The sequence below is a fragment of the Myotis davidii genome, unplaced genomic scaffold (assembly GCF_000327345.1).
Source record: "Myotis davidii unplaced genomic scaffold, ASM32734v1 scaffold524, whole genome shotgun sequence".
Classification (NCBI taxonomy): Eukaryota; Metazoa; Chordata; class Mammalia; order Chiroptera; family Vespertilionidae; genus Myotis; species Myotis davidii.
Genome location: NW_006299263.1, coordinates 2,884,596 through 2,907,403, shown reverse-complemented (window position 1 = coordinate 2,907,403; position 22,808 = coordinate 2,884,596). Strand labels below are relative to the sequence as shown.

Below are 22,808 nucleotides of genomic sequence, written 5' to 3'. Positions count from 1 at the left end.
ATTTCAGAGGAGAGTGTTTGCTGGGCTTCGATGCCACCACCAAATGCCACAACTTCCTTCTAAACTGCTCATCAGCTAGGCAGGCGGGATGTGGCTGTGGGTGGGGTCCCAGGATTCATCCTCTTGGCCGCCTGTACTACCTCTGCCCAATACTGTCCTCAGAACCTAATGGAGGGGCCAAAGGCCCCCGCTCCTGATGGTAACAGCGCAAGTACTCATTCTTCACTTGTTCTTGTTTTTCAGATGGTCAGAGCCGGAAGGGCACATGGATACCAGAGGTGTCTGCTGCCAATTTAGTCATTTTTATAAAGGAATCGAAGCCTGGGAAAGCCCATGTGGACCATGCAGTTTTCATCAATACTCCTTAAAAGACAGCTGATCACTTCCTCTAGGATAGACACCAAGTCCACATCACTCCTAAATAGAGAGAGAGGCACAAAGAAACCTGAATCCTGGTTGTATCCCATCAAACTACTCAGAGATAGGAATGCACAGGAAGGTGCATAGATTGGGTTATTTTAAAAAGCCAACAACTAATAAACAACTCCTCCATTTCTTCACATCCATCTCCAAATCCACTGAGAATCCAGCAGCCACTATGGGTTAGATGCCTTTCCTGGTAGAAATCCACAAGGCAGTTGATTTGCCCCCTGCTTTTCAATAAACACAATTTAGCACCATGATAATGCTAACAGCAGCGATGTGTGATTCAGACCCTAGGAAAGACGTGACTCTGCTGAAGCAATTCAAGGAGAAAAAGGGTCTCACTTGTTCTCAGAGTCCCAGAGACGGACCTGCCAGGGCTTCCTCCACAGTTTCCATACACAATCATTCCTTTCTGAATGCAACCCAAGGGATTTCTTCATTTTTCCCTTTTGTTCAGGTCTCAATGGAGGTAGACAACTGGTTCCAACTCTCCTAGGAGGATTTTTAAACATTCTAAAGCTATGACAAATGTCACTTCTTAGGTATCTATAACCCTAATTAGCCTCTGCTTATGTAAATGTGCCCCCCCTCCCACTCCCCATGTAGAAGGAATTATAAACATTAAGTTGGGTATGGGATGTATGTTTCTAAATGTAGGTCATTACTAAGAAAGAAGGTGAGCCCTAACTGATTTGGCTCAGTGGATAGAGCGTCGGCCTGCGGACTGAAGGGTCCCGGTTTTGATTCCGGTCAAAGGCATGTACTTTGGTTGTGGGCACATCGCCCGTGGGGGGGATCAATGTGGGCAGCTGATCAATGTTTCTCTCTCATTGATGTTTCTAACTCTCCCTTCCTCTCTATAAAAAAAAATCAATAAAATATATTTTTTTAAAAAAGAAAGGTGAATTTTAACTAATAAAAAAGGAAAACTATACCCTCCTTTAACTCAACTTGGCAGCCTCCTGTGCAACCTAACCCTTTATTAGTGGAACTGAAAAGATTCCATTTGAAATAATATCTTCTTTAATGATAATAGCCACAGTGAACATTTATAAATGGGTGTCTAATGACTAACACTGAAAGGTGTTTACTGCATGTCAAGAACTATGCTTCATGAACATCATTTCCTATTACTCGAAACAACCCTATGAAGTAGCTGCTATTCAATTTTATGAATGTGAAAGCTGGGGAACATTGTAAGGGGAAGAGCTGGAATTTGAAATCAGGTGTCTGACTTCAACCCGCTCCCTTAATTAGAAGACTCTCCTGCTTCTCTTTTATCAGCTGCCAAATAGTAAAATGTTGAAGGTCCCAACAAGGAATATAAGCAAAAGTTCTGGAAATGATGGAAAAAAGTCTGGCTAATGGGCTCTGCCTTCACCATGTCAACTGGTTAGATGGTCCATTTGGCCAGCTCTCCCCTCCCCAGCATCCGTCCTCTTCGTCCTTCTCTCCCCCACTGCCCCTTCTGCTTTGTCCTGGGAAAAGGGTCCCCTTTATTAATGCCATTCCTGGAGATGTGTTTACACTGGGCAGGAAACTTAATATCAACATTCCCTGAAGGAGAGTGTCCTGTCACTTCTGTGAAGCACTTCAGGCCGGCAGAGTCCAGCCTCCCAAATCAACAGGCACTTATGCCCTTTAAACAGAATCTGATGGGAGAGTTTGTTTCTACAGAGAATCTTTGAGTTCCTGAGCCCGTTTGTTATGATGAGTTGAGAGGTGGTTGCGGTTGTGCATACCCCAAACTCCCTCTGGTGCCTCAAGAGGCTCTCTAAGAAGGATCTCAGGGAATCTCTGCAAGGTAGGGAGGAGGGAAAACAGTGGACTTGGGCACTCAACGGGTGGGAAAGGACAAACCTGATGAGTGAATTCTCCAAGTCTCTATCAACTGGCAGAGGATGACTGCAATGGATCTGGCTTCAGCTTCATAACACTGATAGGATGCGAAAACTTTGGGGGCCTTAGAAGCCCAAAGGGACACATACCATCAGAGCCCAGCAGAACAGCATAGGATCAAGGAATAAGTCGAGGTGGCTTTTACAAGGTAAAACATGAGGGCACCCAATTATCCATTTTCTCAGCTTCCTTGCTTGGCTCCTCATATCCAGCATCTGCATCTCTGTCACCCTGCCCTGCACCACTCTCCCCTCCCACTTTCATCAGACACAGCTCTCAGAGCTCCTCTGTCCCACGTCACTCTCTACCCTGGAGGCTCTGTCCTGTTTTCAAGTGATGGCTTCAAATAGAGCGGTGAGCCGCCTGGACATCTCACCTGCATGTCCCTCCTCCATGCCTCAGACCCACCAGATCCAAAATGTTGGTCCCACCTCTAAGTGCCCTGTTCCTTTGCTGTTACCATTGAGAATACCATTGGAGTTTTCTATGCTCTTCTCTCTTCTCCTGGCCTTCTAGGCTCTAGCTGCCTCTGCATGATTCTTACAGCTCTTCAATCTCCTCACTACCCAGCCCTGCACCAGAGCTCTACAAGGTCCCCCCTCTCTGTAAACCTGGTCATGGATGACGACATGCCCAATCCTGGGTTCTGCAGCTCAGGTCAGTCTCAACAGTGCCAGACTGCAGTATGAATATGGAGCCAACGGGGCTGTACATCTTAGGGTGAATTCCAGACTTTACCTTTTCAGAAAATGAACATTTATTTTGTATTTAGCATGTAATCGTATCACAGACCCCAAAATGAATGAGGTATACTTCTTTTTGCATATACATATACTCTGAAATATGTATGAAACAAGGAAGGGAGAGGGAGAGAGAGATACAAACTTCAATGATGAGAGAAGATCATTGGTCAGTTGCCTCCTGCACGCCCCCTACTGGGGATCGAGCCCACAACCTGGGCATGTGTCCTGATGGTGGATACTCAACCACTGAGCCACACCGGCCGGGCAATGAGGTATAATTCTTGCCCTGGAAACACTTCCAGTCTAGTGGAACTATAATCCAACTACAAGGATAGCAAAATAATTTACAGTGAAAACACTGGCGATGTCCGATTCTTGGAAATTTTGCCTGGAGCCTTGTCAGGGGCTTCAGATGCCCACAGAGAGATCCCCATGAGAGATCCCACCCAGCTTTCACGTAATTCACAAGAGCCAACTCTGCTCCCTCTCTACCATCAAGAGGCAGTGTGATCTGTTTTCTCTGATTCTTCCTCGTTTGCTTCTAGTTCTTTCAAACTCAGGTGAGTCAGAACAAGAGGTAAAAGTTGCCTGTGTCTAAAGCATTATGGAATTATTAGGGTAGAAAGAAAAAACGAGACCATAAGGTACCAGATGGATTGCCAAGGTGCTGAGTCATAATGGCTAACATTGTGCAGCACTTTCATGTGCCAGGGCTCCAGCATCCATGCTGTTCCCCACCATGATGACGGAGAGAAAGTCTCTCTCTCTAGTCAACAGCTAGACTCAGAAAATCTAATTACCCTGCCTGAACAAGACTCACCAAGCTTAAGTGGTAAAACACAAGGGACTCCAGAAATACAGTAGAATGTGCTCCTCTCTCCATAGAAAGAAGTTAACTAAGAGCCTCCCAGTTCCTGCATGGTTCCTCCCTAGAAGTGCCACTTATTTCCCAGGCTGTCCAGCAATGAGTGACTGCCAGGCAGAAGGGGGAAGTGATTAATCAGATTCCCCAGCCTTGGACAATGGGGGAGGCTCAAAAGGAAATGTGGGGGTGAGAAATTCTACTCAACAATTGACTCAACTTTCTACTCAAAAGTTCCTCCAGACTTTTTCAATCCAGCAAATTAAGGTGTGTGTGTGTTGGGGGGGGGGGGGGGCTACAAATTCCTGAAGGGAAAGTGGAATCCCACAGAAGTGAAGAAATGTTATTGGCCTGGTCCACATGACTGGTCAGTAATGTGAGGCATCAAATCCCGGATTCTTGCCTTGATCCAGTATCTCATTTGCTACCAAGTGTTCCTCCTTTTCCTCATCTCCACCCCCACAAGGAAATTATCAATGAAGCAGGAGGGCCACACAGTCTAAGGAGAGATTCTCCATGACAACATGGAAGAACAGCTTAGGATCCAAAAAAAATGACGTAAACTCGAATGCCATCTCTGGGTGGGCAACTTCAGAATGACCCGCTCCCCAGGCCATGTCAATGGGGGGATGAGAAGTTGTCTTACATATACCTTCCCACAGCTCTTTCTCTTCAAACTGTGGCTATAGGGGCTCAATAGAAAGGTAATGACCCCTGTCTTCACCCATGCCCTTCCTTGGCCAGTTTGGCCTGGTGATTTCCCCTTGACTTTTCTTCCATGTCCTCTGCCATCACTCACTTGTTCTCCAGGCTAAAGAATGCTGCTGACAGCCTCTCTCTGAGTCACCTGCTGTCTGTCTCCATGCCAGCCATATCTCTCTCTCTCTCTCTCAAACACACACATACACACACACACACACACACACACACACACACACAGTGTGTGTGTATATTCCCAGTCTACTGATTCAATCATATTTGCCGTCTATGGATAAAGCCCCAAACACCTCAGCCTGATTTTCAAGACCCTCCATATCTGGTCCCAACTGTGTCAATCTTGCCAGTCCCTCCAGGGGAACCAAGCTGCCGGAATGCTGGGAAAAGGCCCAACATAGGTGGCCATCTGGGGTGGCGCACTTCATGGAGAGGTGAGAAGTAGAGAGAGTCCACTGTGAGCAACCCTGCATGTGTACCTGAAGAGGAGTTTAAAGCCAAGAGCTAGAAACACTGGTGGTAAACCCAAAGTAAAAGGCAAGGAATGGCTAAAACCAATAAAACTGGTTGCAATAGTCGACTGTTAGTGAAAGTGCTGATATTGTTTTGCTGAGACTCTATGGATGCTATGGCATAAAGTGAGTGAGGAGTTATGTGGTGTTGTTGAGAATGGATTTTCTGTGTGGATGAAAGACTTATAGATGTAAAGCAGCATAAAAGATATAAAGTGGAGAAACTGCCATTGAAAGTATTATTGTAGTTTCTCAGAACCTCACAGAATTACCATAGAATCCAGCAATTCCACTTCTGGGTAAATACCCAAAAGAATGAAAGTAGGGATTCAGCAGATATTTGTACACCATGAGAAACAACATGTGGACAGAAAAAGCGGTTGTACAGGAAGTAATGTCACGGGGGTGATGTGTCATAAACTGGGCAGGTCATGGTGGGTAGTCATGCTCCAGGCATATAACTTCTTTAGTAAAAGGTTTATTTTTGCCGTAAGCAAGCTCTGTCCATTGTTTCTGTGCATCTAGGCTCACACATCTTTGAAACACCTCCTTTTGGACACCTCGAAAGGGAAACCACTCTGAAGAGAGCAAGCACTGAGTCTTTTTTTGTTTTTTCTAATATATTTTATTGACTTTTCCACAGAGAGGAAGGGAGAGGGACAGAGAGTTAGAAACATCGATCGGCTGCCTCCTGCACACGCCCCACTGGGGATGTGCCCGCAACCAAGGTACATGCCTTCACCGGAATCGAACCCAGGACCCTTCAGTCCACAAGCCGACGTTCTATCCACTGAGCCAAACCAGTCAGGGCAAGCACTGAGTCTTGTTAACTATCCTGTAATTCAATTCCTGCCTTGCTTCCTCCCACCTTCACGTAATCTTCCTTATGTTCCCTCCCTCATTCCAAATGCATAAAAGAAACTGCCAACTGTCATTTTGGGAGGCATTTTTTTCTCAGACTCTTGAGATCTTGCTTCTAGGCATATCCTCTGTTTGACTCAAGTTTTTATAAAAATGTTCTACAGGTTTTAATGTTCTTACCTCAATAAGCATTATTCACAATAGCTAAAAGGCAGAAGCACCCCAGATGAATAGACAAACAAAATGTGGTAGATACATACAATGGAATATTTTCAGCCTTTAAAAGGAAGAAAATTTGGGTGGAGGGTACAACATGTATGAATCTGGAGAACATTAGGCTAAGTGAAATAATCCAGACACATAAGGACAACTTTATTATTTTAAAAAAATATTTTTTTATTGATTTCAGAGAGGAAGGAAGAGGGAAAGATAGAAACATCAATGGTGAGAGAGAATCACTGATCAGCTGCCTCCTGCCTGCCCCCTACTGGGGATCAAGCCCACAACAGGGGCATGTGCCCTGACTGAGAATCGAACCATGACCTCCTGGTTCATAGGCTGATGCTCAGTCACTGAGCCATGCCAGCTGGGCAGGACAAATCCTTTATGATTCCACTTATATGGATATTCAGAGTAGTCACACTCATAGAGATAGAGGGAGAAGGGTGTTTTTAAGAGGCTGGGGAAGGGGGGTAGAAACAGAGTCTCAGTTTGGGAAGATGAAAAAGTTCTGGATATGGATGGCAGTGATGGTTGCACAACAATGTGGACACTTAAAACCACTGAAATGTACACTTAAAATGGTCAAAATGGTCAATTTTATGTTGTGTATATTTTATCAGGGTTTTTTTAAAATTCATAATGGGAAGTAAACCCTTTTAGACCTAAATTTGAATTGAAAGTATTGTATCAACACATGATAAATTTTATCTTATCTTTGGGTGGGCTGGGGGAAGTACTTCCTAACCTCTATACTGAATGACTAACCCAATATCCAAAAGCTCACTGGCAGAGCTAGCTCTAAGAGTGGTGTCCAAATACTATTCCTCATTAAAAGGAGCCAGGGCTTCTTGGAGAAGTGGCCAAATCCAGGTCTGGGAGGAGAAAATGCCTAAGAAGAGCCTGGAACATTTTGTAGTATGGAAAGCAGGAAAAGGTCAAACTAAGATTTTGTAAAAAAAAATCTGGAACCAATTTGAACAAGTTCACACTGGCAAAGATGGAACAATCTGAGCATCAATTAGGATAATAACTACATGGATTAAGAGACAAAAAGCTGAAACCGGTTTGGCTAAGTGGATAGAGCGTTGGCCTGTGGACTGAAGAGTCCCGGGTTCAATTCCGGTCAAGGGCATGTACCTTGGTTGCGGGCACATCCCCAGTGGGAGATGTGCAGGAGGCAGCTGATCGATGTTTCACTCTCATCGATGTTTCTAACTCTCTATCTCTCTCCTTTCCTCTCTGTAAAAAATCAATAAAATATATTAAAAAAAAAAGAGAGACAAAAAAATTTATTTCAGTGGTAATTTTTGAAGGATGCTAAGGGAAGTTATTATTTTAAATGCTGAAAAGTAAAGCAAAAGAAGTAAGCATTTCTCATGCTTTTTATTACAAACTGTATTTTACAGAGAGGAAGGGAGAGGGATAGAGAGTTAGAAACATCAAAGAGAGAGAAACATTGACTAGCTGCCTCCTGCACGCCCCCTACTGGGGATTGAGCCTCACAACCAAGGCACATGCCTTTGACAGGAATCGAACCTGGGACCTGACGCTCTATCCACTGAGCAAAACTGGTTAGGGCAAATATTTCATACACTAAGTTTTTTTTATTGTTATAGATGTATTCCAGGTAATAAATGAGAAAGGAATGAGAGCATTAGAATGTCACCATTTGTAACCCCCTAATGAAATAATGGATCTAGGCAGTGATCATCAAAGGCTGCTGAATGTTATCAAGTCTGTTTTTCCAGTCACAGATTTACATCAGATTAAGGGACAGAGAAACAGTAAATGTCACAAAGAAAACAATCAACAAAATCCAGGCTATAGGAAACTCTACAGGAAAAGCCTAGTATCTTTAACAAATATATTGAAAGAAAAAGAAGAAAGGGTGAAAGGGGAACCTATAGCTAAAAAGAAACTTAAGAGGCAACATATAGACCTTATTTATTATTTACATCTTGATTTGAACAAATGTTAAAGAAAACTAGACAAATGGGAAATGTGAACACTGACTGTATATTTAATGATATTAGTGAGTGATAGCTAATTTGTATCAGAGTGATACTTGCACTGGGGCTATATTTGTAATACATGCCCTTACATCTTTTAGAGATATAAGTGTTTATAGATAAAACAGTAAGTTGTCTGGAATGCCCTTCAGAATAACATCATGGGGCGGGGGGGGGGGGGGGGGGGGCAGAGGGGATGTAGATGAAATACAGCTGGTAATGAGTTGGTATTTGTTTAAAGCTGAGGGATGAAGAGTTACTCTCTACTTCTGCATATATTTGAAATTTAAGATATTTAAAATTTGTTTAAAAGGCAAGAATTGAACTTAAAATCTCCATCTTCACCTCTATACCTCTTGGAGCTCTGGCTAATCCATCCTAAGGTGTCTTGTGATGCTTACTCGAATAGACAGTACTTTCCCCAGTAATTATCAATATTCTATTCAAGGCCACTCCCATCATTGACCTCACTATTATCACAAAATAAGGTGGGATTACAAGAGGGTGGGACCCAGCCTCAGAGAGCTGATTAGCCACGTCCCTCTTCTTTCCCTGGACAGGGAAGGCAGGATCTGGTTTGGGAACTAGGATCAACCTCAATGTTTGCCCCTTCTTCCCTTCTCAGCATGGACACAACCCACACGCTGTGCAGTGTCCTACTGCTAAAGCATATGCACTTGAACTCCTCCAAACATCCTTGCAGCGTGCCGCTTTCTTCCCATCGGAGCTCTTTCTCTAATTGGGGACGAGTCAGAAATGCAGAGGAAAGGCAGTCATCCCCTTGCAAGAGTGAGGCAAAAACAAAACAAAATAGAAAGCCACTACTTTTTGCCTGTCTACACTCTAACCAAAGTTATACCCAGAATGCTACTCCAATCCTGCCACCCCACGGTTCTCCTTTCATGTCGTCTCTCCCAGAGGCCAAGTCCAAAGTCTTTAGATGCCTCTGCTTCCTTCCCAGCCTGATGCCCTCCCACCTACACCATGGACTAGCCCAGTGATGGCGAACCTCTGACACGCGTGTCAGAGGTGACACGCAAACTCATTTTTTTGGTTGATTTTTCTTTGTTAAATGGCATTTAAATATATAAAATAAATATCAAAAATAAGTCTTTGTTTTACTATGGTTGCAAATATCAAAAAATTTCTATAGGTGACACGGCACCAGAGTTAAGTAGGGTTTTTCAAAATGCTGACACGCCGAGCTCAAAAGGTTCGCCATCACTGGACTAGAACGACGCGAGACATCCTCACCCTGGAACATCCTTCCCTCCATGCAGCAAACTCCTAATCATCATTTAGGACTCAACACAGGAATCCCCTCCTCCAGGAAACCTGGTCTGAACTTCCGGTTCCAAGGCCAGTTTAAGAATCCCAGGGGGTCCCGTGGAACCCAGATTGACCCTGTTACAGCTCTCCATACACTGAGACTGCACATTCACTTTTTTTTAAAGGTTTATTGAAATACATTTTATTGATGTTTAACAGAGGGGAAGGGAGAGGGATAGAGAGTTAGAAACATCGATGAGAGAGAAACATCGACCAGCTGCCTCCTGCACACTCCCTACTGGGGATGTGCCCGCAACCAAGGTACATGCCCTTGACCGGAATCGAACCTGGGACCTTTCAGTCCGCAGGCCAACGCTCTACCCACTGAGCCAAACAGGTTAGGGCTGCTTCTGTTTTTTATTAAATACTGTGGGTCAAACAAAACACCCCATTCGAGGTGCTGGCATGCAGAGACCATCTTGTTCATTTCTGATCTCCGAAGTCTAACAAGTGCCCCGCTCACAGGAAGCAGGCAGAACTATTTGCTGGCTGGTTGTTGGATGGAGCAAATGTGTCTGGTACTGGTGCGTGTAACAGAGCTCTACCCTCTGTGGATCTCTACTGCCTCCCAGGAGCTCAGACACTGAATGGGTTTAGAAATAACCAAAAAGCAAAGGAACAATAAACTGAGACCAACTCTGAGGTCCCTTAACCCATGGCTTGCTAAAGCTATTTTTACATTTCAGTAGCTATGTATTTTATTATTATAAGAAAAAAATAGCCCTAGCTGGTTTGGCTCAGTGGATAGAGCATCAGCCTGCGGATTGAGGGGTCCCAGGTTCGATTCTGGTCAAGGGCACATGCCAGGGTTGTGGGTTCCATCCCTGTGGGGGATGTGCAGGAGGCAGGTGATCGATGATTCTCTCTCATCATTGATGTTTCTATCTCTCTCTCCCTCTCCCTTCCTCTCTGAAATCAATAAAAATATATTAAAAACAAACAAAAATTAAAAAGAAAACTGAGCCATCAAACCCAAAATTTCACAGATACTGTCGCTTAAAATGAGGCAGGTTGCCTTGAAAACCTGCTTTACACAGACTGCATGGATTTGAGTGTGATGCAAGCTCATAAAGGTTATGTGTTACTATGGTAGCTTTGGTATGGGGAAGGTCAGCCCACATCAGCTTTTATCATGGGGATGCCATAAGACCCTGGATTTTTAATCTCCCAAAGGGCCCTGGAGCAGCCCTTTTTAGCATTTCTGCTCCTGGCTAATTTCTTAACCTTATAAATGCAGACACTCGAGCTAAGAGAGGCATATAAGTGGTCCAGAGTCACCCAGCATGAAAATGAGAGCACAGGACATGATCCTCAGGGCCTTTGGTGGCAGACCAATATGGTTTCACCTCAATGATCTCCCCTAAAAACATGGGTTGGGAGCTACTGCTCACATTTCCCAGCAAATCGGAGCTTCACAAATCACTTCAAGGGGGCAACTGTTGAGAACTTACAAATATGCTCAAGTTTTAAACTGGCTCTGTCTAATATACCGTAAGATTAAAAAAACTATATTTTCACACACAACTCTCCCGTTTGATTGGCTATTTATTGTTGGCATTTTTGTCAATCAATTCCAATTTTTGCTCTATTTAAGGCAGGGGTGGGGAAATCTTTTTCTGCCAAGGGCCATTTGCATTATTTATAACATCATTCGAGGGCTATACAAAATTATCAACTTAAAAATTAGCCTGGCCCTAGCCAGTTTGGCTCAGTGGATAGAGCGTCCACCTGCGGACTGAAGGGTCCCGGGTTTGATTCTGGTTGCAGGCTTGGTCCCTAGTAGGGGGCATGCAGGAGGAAGCTGATCAATGATTCTCTCTCATCCTTGATGTTTCTCTCTCTTTCTCTCTCCCTTCTTCTCTGAAATCCATAAGAATATATTTTAAAAAATTAGCTGCTATATTTGGTTAAACATTTAATTAACTTACCCCTAATGAGTTGGCAGGGCCAGACCAAATGATTTCTTGAGCCTTATACAGCCTGCAGGATGGATGTTCCCATCCCTGATTTAAGGGATCTTCTGCAGGAGCCAGACTTGGTCACTAATCTTATTAAAACTTTCTTCAATGATGAAATAACTAAACAGTAACTTTTATGGTTGTTTAAACATATAGGTATACACATGCCTACATATGTATGGTAACTAAAAAGTCAAAAGATTAATGCTTAACAGTGGTTATCTTTGGATGGTAAGATTATCAAATATTTGTGCATTGGTTTATATGAGTTTTTCATTTTTCCATATTAAACATACATTGAGTTTAATAAAACAAGAATTAACTTTTTCTGATACCATTGGGAAAATATGTTTCTTTCTGAAGGCATCTTTTGACCTGGAAAGCATTTTCTTTTTTCAAATAAGTAGTCTTTTCCTATTAAGTGTGTACTCCGTGAGAACCACATTCCTTCTTTAGGGTCAAGTTAAGTTCTCTCCATATGCCAGGGAAAGGTTTTATTTGTTGTTTGTTTTCCCCGCCTACTCAATTTTGAGGGTAACCTGTATTATTGCCTCTCTTTACCTGGCTTGATTTATGGTCTTGGAAGTCAGGTCACTCTTTGCTAGGTCGAAGAAAAAAGAAAAAAAAGAAGGTTTCCCCACCTAATACCTGATAAAATATCTGAAAAGGTCATTGCAGACCTTGACAGAAACACATACAATTTCAAGCCAATTTGATAAAACAGCAACTAGAAAACTTTTATCAGAAGAAAATGTAACTTGCCATTTCCCAGCTCGATTGACTGAACTTTTTTATCTGAAATGACAGACATCATAAGATAGGAAAAGCTGCAGATAAGAAACCAAACTGTGTTGTCTTGAATCAGATCCGATTGTCTGCCCCCGGTTCAAACTCCCACACCTGCTTGAATGGGTCAATGAGCGTCTCTTGGCATGGTCCCTGCGGGGTTTGGAAACATCGCGAAAGTGGTGAACTTTGAGACTTCAGCGTTTATTCTGTGATTATAATTAACCTGCTCACCAGTTGCTATCGATCGATTCTGAATGGAGGTGATAAAGTTTGACTGGATTGCTAGAAGTAGAAACGAAGATTGGAACCGGGAAGAAAAAAGGAAGATTAAGAAAATAATGTAAGGACTGCATTCAATTTTAAGAAGCCATGCTGGGTCTGTGATTGGTTTACTAATCCTCAAAAACTTCCCACCAAATTCTGGTAGTGACTCCTGGATTTACTGTCCTCCAAAATAAAGTATATCTGTGACTATTCAATACAGAGCAAATGACAGCCTGGCATTCCACACCTGCCCAGGCCTCTCAATGACTTTAAACATATGGAATGACTTACCTGCCTGGATTATATCCCTCCTTTGGAGAAAAAGAAGATATTTAAAGACATGAAGTCAATTTGGGAGATTCTGCAAAAATGCTGAAGGCCAGAAAAGCAAATTCCCTTCATTCAGATAAGAGGCTTGAATATCCCAGTTCAATTCTGATTACAAAGCAGTAATAGATAAAACCATAGGCCCCCTGCCAGAAACGAGAAAGCTTCCACCGATGGCTTCTGTGTTCAGCTCAGAGCAATGCCACACGGGTTGTCTGGTTGGGGTTTTATTCACTTTCTTGATCCATACCCCTACTCCCACCTTCATTAAAAACATAATTACTGCCCCCTCCCCCCGCCCCATCTTCTCTGCTCCTCCCACAAATACATTTGAATCTACAGAAAAGATGGTTTTCATTTTCGTTTAGGAAAGGTATTTGAGAGCCATATGGTTTTGCTCTTATGCAGCCAAACTACGCCCCCTCCCCCCAGTCTCCCCTCAGTGAGAATCCTCTATCGTGTGGAGGGTCTGAATTCTGGGAAATCTCTCTGTAATTCTCTGCACACCAGAATCAGGAGTCTGAAAAGGAAGTTTGTGCAGGGCAGGGATTCCTAACATTGCAAGTTCTGCAGCATCAGAATGAGATGGACGGTCACTCGGGAAGACACTGTACTGGAGAGACATTGGGGGAAGCAGGAAAACACAGAAGAGAAACTACACTGGGGAGAGGGAGCAGGTAGAGAGCCAAGTAATAGAAAAGCCTAAGGTTTGAGTCCTTCCACCAACACACATCTTCTGTCTCCGCAGGGATAAGGGCTACTGAAAAGTGTGGTAAACGGGGGCAAACAGGGTCCTGGAAGTTGGATTGATGTGGGTTCTAACCCAGAGCTGCCGTGTTCCACCAGTGGGAGCTGGGGCAGATTACTTAATCTTTCTGAGCATCGGTTTCCTACCCAGCAAAATGGAGATAATATCTACTTCTCAGGAAAGACTTAAAAGTCCTTGACAACTTCCTCATTGACCCTTAATAAAGGATCCAACTTCTTATATAGAAATTGCACATATATAATGCAAGATACGGGCATATATGTAGCAAAGGATATAGGCTACTATCCCTAAAAGGTTATTAGCTAGCCCGGCCGGTGTGGTTCAGTGTTGAGTGTCGACCTATGAACCAGGAGGTTACTGTTCGATTCCTGGTCAAGGCATATGCCCGGGTTGTGGGCTTGATCCCCAGTGTGGGGCGTGCAGGAGGCAGCCGATAAATGATTCTCATCATTGATGTTTCTATCTCTCTCTCCAAAGTCAGTAACAAAATTTATTTTTAAAAAGTTATTAGCTAGTTTCCAAACATTAATGTGCCCAACCTTGAACTTTTATTTCATACAACTTAAAACAGACCAGAGGTTATTCCTATTATAACCCCACTCATATTCTCTTTCCTACCTTCTTTCTTTAGAAGGAGACAAAGGAGTAGCTCCTAGGTAGCCAATAAAATGTTTAAAAAATTCTTCACGGAGTGTGTTACATGAGACCAAGGTCAATACAATAGAGACACTCATTCCCAAACCATGAGAGAGTATGATTGCCCCTTATTCAGAATGTTCAGGCCAACAAGGCACCAGCAGACAAACACTTTTAGATGTCAAAAAGGCCCCTTCAAGTTTTTGAAGCAGCAGCAGCATCCCGGGTCTTCAAGAATTGCCCTCTTCTGGAGCAAAGCAATGATAAAACCAGCGATCCTGCCTCTTTCTTATGCAGACAGAAACAGCAACATTTGTAACTCGCTTCAGCTCTAAATTGCATACAACTCAATTGTCTTAAAAGAACAGGCTGAAAGGAACAGGCTGAAAGGAATTGGCTAAAGGAATTACCTTGCCCTGGAAAACAATAATTTGTTTTCTAACACAATCCCATCATTGCCCTAGATAGTGGTTTTGGGGAAATCTACCCCCAATATAACCCGAGGGAGGGAGAAGTGCTCACACCTGTGAATGTGGCCAAGAGGGGAGCCATGTCAGTGTGGGGGTGGGGGCAACTGACAATTGCTGCCTGAGATCTGCTACCCCATAGATACTGAGAGTAGGAAAGGGGTTTTTGTCCCTTCAGTAAAGCAATCTGTTGGATAGCAAAAATCAAAAGCCGAATTCAATAAACATTTGTTTTGAAGTACTTTTCCTACACATCCATAAACTAAATATAGAACCCCATTAAAAAAGGGGGAAGTTAATTCATGGCTACTGTATGCCCCTTTAAAAACTTAATTGGTTTAGCCCTAGCTGGGTTTCTCAGTGGATAGAGCTTCAGCCTGCGAACCAAAGGGTCCTGGGTTCGAGTTCGATCAAGGGCATGTACCTTAGTTGCAGGCTCCTCCTGGCCAGGGCCCCGGTTGCCTGCTTGCAGAAAGCAAGCAATCGATGTGTTTCTCTCTCATCGATATTTTTGTCTTACTCTTTAAAATATATAGAATTTTTTAAATTTTGTTATTCTGTTTGCTGATTTCCTTTGTTTTTTTTTAAAGGGCTTTTATTTTTATTTTTTTTAATATTTTTATTGATTTCAGAGAGGGAGAGAAAGACAGAAACATCAATGATGAGAGGGAATCATTGATCGGCTACCTCCTGCATGCCCCCTACTGAGGATCGAGCCAGGAACCCAGGCTTGTGCCCTTGACCAGAATTGAACCAGGTTCAGTCCACTCTATCCACTGAGACAAACCAGCTAGGGTGAGGGTGATCTTTAAAAACAAAAACTTTATTGGTTTAACTTTTTAAATTGATAATATACTCACATGGTTCACAAATGAAAAGATTGCATTTGCACATTCATGTTCACAGCAGCATTACTCACAAGTCAAGAAGTGGAAACAACTCAAGTGTCCAAGATGGATGAATGAATACACAAAATACATACAATGGACAATATTCGGTGTTAAAAGGAAGTAAACTCTGCCATGCTACAATAGAGATGAACATTGAGGACAGTATGCTCAGGGAAATAAGCCAGTCACGAAAGGACAAATACTGTAGTGTGCAATTCCACTTATATGAGATACTTAGACTAGTCAAATTCAAGGGGCAGAAAGTAGACTGGTGGTTGCCAATTCCTAAGAGACTGGGAAATGAGCAGATGTTTAATGGGCACAGTTTCGGTTTTGCAAGAGAAAAAGTTCTGAAAATCTGTTTCACAACAATGCGAATATACTTAGCACTGCTGACCCATACACTCTGGGGTAAAATAAAATAAAACTTAACTTTAACCTCCCTGTATTCTAAATGGATTTTCTTGCTATTTAAGGAATTAAAAATTAAGCACAAAGTTACTGTTAAGAATGGTTAAGAAGTTTTAAAAATTCATAAAGTTCCAAGGTATAGAAGGTGAAAATTCATTTCAACCCTTATGCGTCACTGGCCCTACCACTCCCCCCATGAGCAATCAAGGGTACAAATTCCCTGTGCATACTATTTCCAGAGATAAATTAAGTCTTTTCAAAGACATATAACCTTTTTTATTTTTTTTTACACGAATATTGTGCCACACACACATCCTGCACTTACAATGTCTTGGAGAGGACTCCATACCATAAACATAATGAACTTCTGAGTGTTTATGCTTTCATGATATCCTATTGTTTGCCTGTGCCATATGTATACAAACAGCCCCTTAATAATGCACACTTAGAGTATTTCCTTTTTTTTTTTTTTACTACAATGAGTGCTGCAACTAATATGTGCCAGTTTATTTCTAGAACAAATTCCTAGAAGTTGAATTTCTGAGTGAATAGTAACCTACTTTGTAATTTGTTGGCTATCACCAAGGGCTCTCATAATGGTTGGACCAATTTACACTCCCACCCACAGGTATCAGACTTCCTGTTTCCTCGAACCTCAGAGTATGTTTGTTTTCTTAGCGAATTTAAGTAAAAAAATAAAAAATTTAAGAAAATGGGGAGGGATACAGAAGAAAGTGTTATCAAAAACTGTCTCCTGTGCATGCATCATTCCACCTGAGTGTTTAAAAAGTGCCTAGCAAATGTGGCCTGACCTTTTGATGTGACACAATTGGGCAGGTGACAGATCTCCACACACCTTTCCCATTTAATTGGTTCTCAGCTGAGCACCACAGACCAGCCCAGGGCTGACTGACCTGCTCAGGGTGGTAACCGGAAAGTTAAACAACTTTGGTTTTCTCAAAGACTGACAAATCATTCTCTAGCCAAACACATTACTTTAAGAGTTGGGACAAAAAAAGAAAAAAAGTTGATCTTATACTGTTTCTTTTATAAATGAACCGGCTCTGAAAGCAACTGGTCTCAATGATAAGCAGTCCCCAAAAGATCAAGAGAACACCTCAGAATTTTCCTCCGACCTACACCATAAACTCAGAATACAGTGAAAAAGGCAAAGTTTTTAAAGAAACCATCTGGGTAACATAGAGTCATATACAAGTATTTCACTGTATTGTTAATTTTTTTAACCAACCCTTTAAATCAGTGGTTCTCAACCTTCCTAATGCTGCGATCCTTTAATACAGTTCCTCATGTTGTGGTGACCCCCAACCATAAAATTATTTTCGTTGCTACTTCATAACTGTAATTTTGCTACTGTTATAAATCATAGTGTAAATATCTGATATGCAGGATGTATTTTCATTGTTACAAATTGAACATAATTAAAGCATAGTGATTAATCACAAAAACAGTATGTAATTATGTATGTGTTTTCCGATGGTCTTAGGCAACTCCTATGAAAGGGTCGTTTGACCCCCAAAGGGGTCTCGACCCACAGGTTGAGAACCGCTGCTTTAAATGATTCAAAAATTTTGAGATCCTTTGAAAATATTATAACTGATTGTTTCTCTATTACACAAAAGAACTGTCATTTTATAATAAATTATATTTTAATAGTGTTTCCAGTAACATCTACCAAAATGCCATTTCCTTCAAGGCATATTTTCATATAATTTCCATTGTTCCCTTTTCAGCCTTATGTATTTACAAGCATTAATTGGTACAAAAACCAACTTTGTGTTGTAATGTACGTGCAAGAAAATACTCGTTTTATTAATAGTACCTTTCCACCAGTTTTGACAAATTGCTCTACCTGAGTAACCACTGTGATTAAAAGAAGGCAGGTACATTACCCTACTATAGCTATTTCACATGAGCACAAACACAGACCTGCAACATAAAACGCAAGAATTCCTTGCACAGCTCCACTGGCCGATGGCAACGCAGTCTCAGGACTTTCAGTGCCCAGGGGTTTATTATTAAGACAAACCATGTCCCCTATTCCATTTCAACAACTACAATCAAGTGTGAGAAAGTGTTCTCAAACTTAATACCGGCTCACCTGGAGCAGCACAAGGTTAGAAGGCCACAGACGTTTGCCTTTTCGATATCTGTGTACACAGTCACTCTCACCCTCACGTATCCACCCCGTGACTTCTGCAATCTCAACAGTTCCAGTGGTTTCCCAAAGTTTCCAGAACCTTCTCCCACAGTGCTCACTCTTTTCTGAGGCTCCCCAGTTGGCCTCCTCAGTGGCCATTGTGTGCAGTTTGACCTGGGCAGAGGACTGAGGCAATTGCCTCCTAGATCTCTTCTCAAATATTTGCTAAGTGCCTGGCATGTGCCAGGCACTTAAATATGAGTAAGACTCTGTACCTGCCCTCACTAAGGTCACATAATTCCATTAATGCAGCCTAATTAACGATTTCAATTGTTGTTTTAGGGTCAAGGCTCATATTGAACTTGGAATGAATTAAGTTCATATACATTGCAGTCAGGGTAGAAAAATTCCTTCCAACCTAAGCGCAGGGCTTTACAGAGGCCCCTATTAGCTTTTATTACTTTGATTTTTGCCTTACTAAAAATCCAACGTAAGTATTCTGACAAGATATTGTTAATACTAAGGAGATTCATATTATAGAAAAATAAAGGCGTGTTCTTATTTTTCCTCATTAAAATTACAAACAGTTTTGGAGTGAAGGACGAGTTAGTCTGTGTGGTTTTACCTATGGTGATAAATATCAAGCTATGTTGTATGATTCATGGTACTACAGTGTGATAGTAAAATGGGCATAACTTTTTTCTTTTTTCTTTTTATTCTTCTTTTTTTAATCCTCAACCAAGGATATTTTTCCATTGATTTTTTCAGAGAAAGTGGAAAGGGGGGAGAGTAGAGAGAGGGAAAGACAGACACATCGATGTGAGAGAAACGTTCAACCTGTCTATTTTTGTTGTTCCTGTTAATCCTACCCAAGGATATTTTTTCCATTGATTTTTAGTGAGAGTGGAAGAGAGAGGGAAAGACTGAGAGAAATATCGATGTTGAGAGAGACACATGATTGGTTGCCTCCTGCACTTGCCCAACTGGGGCCAGGGATTGAACCTGCAACCCAGGTACATGCCCTTGACCCGAATCAAACTGGTGACCCTTCAGTGTGCAGGTCAACATTCTAACCACTCAGACACACCGGCCAGGGCTTCTTTTTTCTTTTCAATTTGCAGGTACTTTTCCTGGCAAACTCCCACTCAACCTTCAAGGCCAATGGCACCACTTAGGGGAAGGCTTCCAGATTCCTAGACAAAGGGAAGTACAACCTCTTTCTTCTCTCCTTTGCTCTGAGCTCATTACTGTAGCATGCTGCTGGGTCACTTACCCATTTTCATGTCTGTTTAGGGTGACCAACCATCCTCCTTTGTTAGGGACTGTCCTAGGTTTAACATTAAAATTCCCAAGTCCTGGAAAACCCCTCAGTCCTGAGCAAATCAGGAAAATTGGTCACTCTACATGAGCGTGTGAGACTGTTTAATGGAATAGCCATCGTTAATGAGGGGCCAAGTACTGCACAAACATTACCTTATTTTTCTTGTTTAAGAGAACACTAAAAGTAGGTGCATTATCCTTTTCTAAAGAAAAAGAGAGGAGACAGAGAGAGGTAAGTAACTTGCCCAACCAAGACCACAGGGACATGTGAAATTGAATCTAGGTTTGCCTGAGTCACACCATCACGCTATATGGCCATCTTAGGGCCTGGTGGCAACACAGCAAGCTCTCAGTAAACACTGCAGAATTTCTCAGTACTTCTTTATCATCATCCTTCTATCAGTCACTGCCAGCTAATGTGCCAGGATTGGTCTTGAGAAAGCTACCAGGCATTTTCAGGAGGATCCACGTGATAGGAGGAACATATAAAACCCAGTTACCCATGCCCTAGCTGGTATGGCTCAGTGGATAGACTATCAGCCTATGAACTGAACGGTCCCAGGTTCAATTCTGGTCAAGGGAACATGCCCAGGTTGCAGGCTCCACCCCTAGGGGGGCGGGGGGCATGCAGGAGGCAGCCTATCAATGATTCTCTCTTAACATTGATGTTTCTATCTCTCCCTCTCCCTTCCTTTCTGAAATCAATAAAAAAAATTTTTTAAAAAAAACACCCATTTACCCTAACTTGCTTATATCTAAGTGCCACCTGAAGATGTGAATGCCAACCAATTCAACCTGCCTCATGTTCCCTCACAATTATAACACGGAATCTTTCATGACTGGCCCATTTAAAACACGTGGCTATGTGCAGAAGAGACAATCAAGTTGTTAGACCAGACCCAAGGGCTGTCTTCAGGTGGGACTTCCTGAGCTGGTGGGACAGAGCAGAGTGCTGGGAAGACAGCCACACTTCTTGGCAAGAGAGCACTCTTTGGAGGTCAGCTTGCCATCTGTTGACATTGCAATTTGGGAAACATTACTTCTTCAACACCCTCCTGACTGGTATGGGCTACATTTTAGGATCTAAATACTCACTGCCTGAGTATTTAGATCCTAAATGCCAAGGTTGCTGGTTCCATCTCCAGTTAGGGCACATATAAGAATCAATTAATGAACACATAAATAAGTGGAACAATAAGTCAATGTTTCTCTCTTTCTCAACTAAATAAAAATAAAATAAAAGGGTCCCCTAATTCCACTTCTTTTAACTTGGAGGTGGGATGTGAGTACACCGTTTTTGTTTTCTGCATGGTTGCAGTTGTAATTCTGATGATCCAGGAAGTATCCCCCATTTTTAGCTTTTGACCTCTTTTTTCCCCCTAACCAAACACCAAATTCTCCTCCAGGATTATAGGGGTTAGGAATCAACCTCCCCACACCACCTCCAAGTTAAAAGAAGTGGAATTAGGGGACCCTTTTATTTTATTTTTATTTAGTTGAGAAAGAGAGAAACATTGATCTGTTGTTCCGCTTATTTCTGCATTCATTAATTGATTCTTATATGTGCCCTAACTGGAGATGGAACCAGCAACCTTGGCATTTCTGGATGATGCCCTAACCAACTGAGCCACCCAGCCAGGGACCTCTTTTAAAACAGAAGTTCTAGAGAGAAAGCCAGAGTTCTAAGAATGCAGGGCAAAGTGCCCCACCCCACCCACTCAACCACCGGAGCGGCCATTGTATGGAGATGTGGGGCGCGCTATCTCTCTCAGGTCCTCCCAAAGGCTCCGGAGGTCCCCCTCCTCCCCTGGGGTGTGCCGTCTGGCTCCCCCGCGAGGGGGAGGGGGAAACGAGGAGCCACAGACCCAGCTCCGGCGCCACTTCCACGGTTAATCAGTTCACATGAGATGTGTATTTGGCTGGATTCCCCCGGGGACCTTCCCTGGCCACCCAGGGTCAGAGAATAATTTAAAAGCTCTTCAAAGCAGGGGTCCTTCTCCCAGCCAGCCCAAGACTGGAAACCTGGGAGGGACAGGCTTTCCTCTTCAAAGTGAGAACAAATGTGAAAGGATTTAGCACTTAGTAGGTAGTCAATAAATGTTAACTTTGTTTCTCCAGTCTGGGCCTCCCCTCCCCCACAAGAGCCAGCGCCATCCACACCCTAGCGTGGCCCCGAGGTCGTTTGCATTTTTAACTAGAAGTTGCCACTTCCCTTCCCCAACTAGCTCAAAGCACCAAGGCCCTTTCTCAGATTTCATTTTGTTCATCTATAAATCAGGGCAGGGGGGCACGCGTCTGGCGTCTTTCCCAGGTGTGACATTCAAATGAAATATTGCATTGTGCTACGACGATGATTAGTTCTAACCGCAGCCCGTGGATACGGAGGCGGTCTGCGTTCAAGTCACTTTCTGTTCAAGGCGGGTATGTATGACTAAAGAAACCTCTCTGAGTTTTCCTTGTTTCCGGACACTGACCAGCCTGCCTTTTATAGATACTCCTGGGCACCTGGGTCCCGGCAAAGCGACAAATACGCTCTGGCCCCGAGGCCCCCACCTGAAGCCGGCCCCAGTTCCACCCATCTCCATCGCTCCGGTCCCGCCTTTGTTCCGGGTGTGAAAGCCCGGCAGCAAAATCATCTGCCACCCCGAGGGATCCTCCAACTGGGCCGACAAATGGCCCAGGAGATCTTGGCTGCCAAGCCCGACGTAATCGGTTCCCTGCGGAGGACCGAGCGAGGGCCAGGAGGAAATGAGGCAGAAACCCAGCGATCGCCAGCGCTGTCCTCCGGGGGGGCTCCCGGCTGCTCCCCTCCCGGAGCCCGTCCGCCTCCCGCAGGCACCGTGCCGGGCGCTGCCCCGGGCGCACTGCGCTCAGCCAGCCCCGACGTCTGGGCTGCTCGGAGGACTCCTTCCGACAGACACCTGCGATCTCCTCTCAGGGCGAGCCTGTCCTCACTTGGCAGAATGTGGGTTCCTTGGGACTGCGACCTTCACCCCACCATCGCTCCACGCCACCAGCTTCTACCTTTCTGGTTTGCTTTGCTTGGAAACTCACGCGTAATAACAACCCCCCACACACACACTCCTCACCCTGTGAAAATTAAATGTCCCAAACAGGGCTCTGGACAGCCTCTGCTCTGGTCCCCATCTGGCTCCGGTATTCGCATCAGTACTCACCGAGATTGGGGTGTCGAGCGGCGGGGTTGGCGCGTCCGGGCAGGCTGTGCAGGACCGGGCTGTCGA

General features: G+C 43.4%; 1 protein-coding gene across 2 annotated transcripts in view; it reads right to left on the bottom strand.

Annotated features, from left to right (window-relative positions):
* The window catches only part of GATA4 (GATA binding protein 4), a 50,469-nt gene extending 27,667 nt beyond the window's left edge, over window positions 1-22,802 (bottom strand). For both annotated transcript variants that reach the window (XM_006774783.2, XM_006774782.2), the window contains exon 1: window positions 22,743-22,802. The gene's annotated coding sequence lies outside the window, so the exon portion shown is untranslated. The remainder of the gene's footprint in view (window positions 1-22,742) is intronic.
* Window positions 22,803-22,808: the final 6 nt, after the last annotated feature.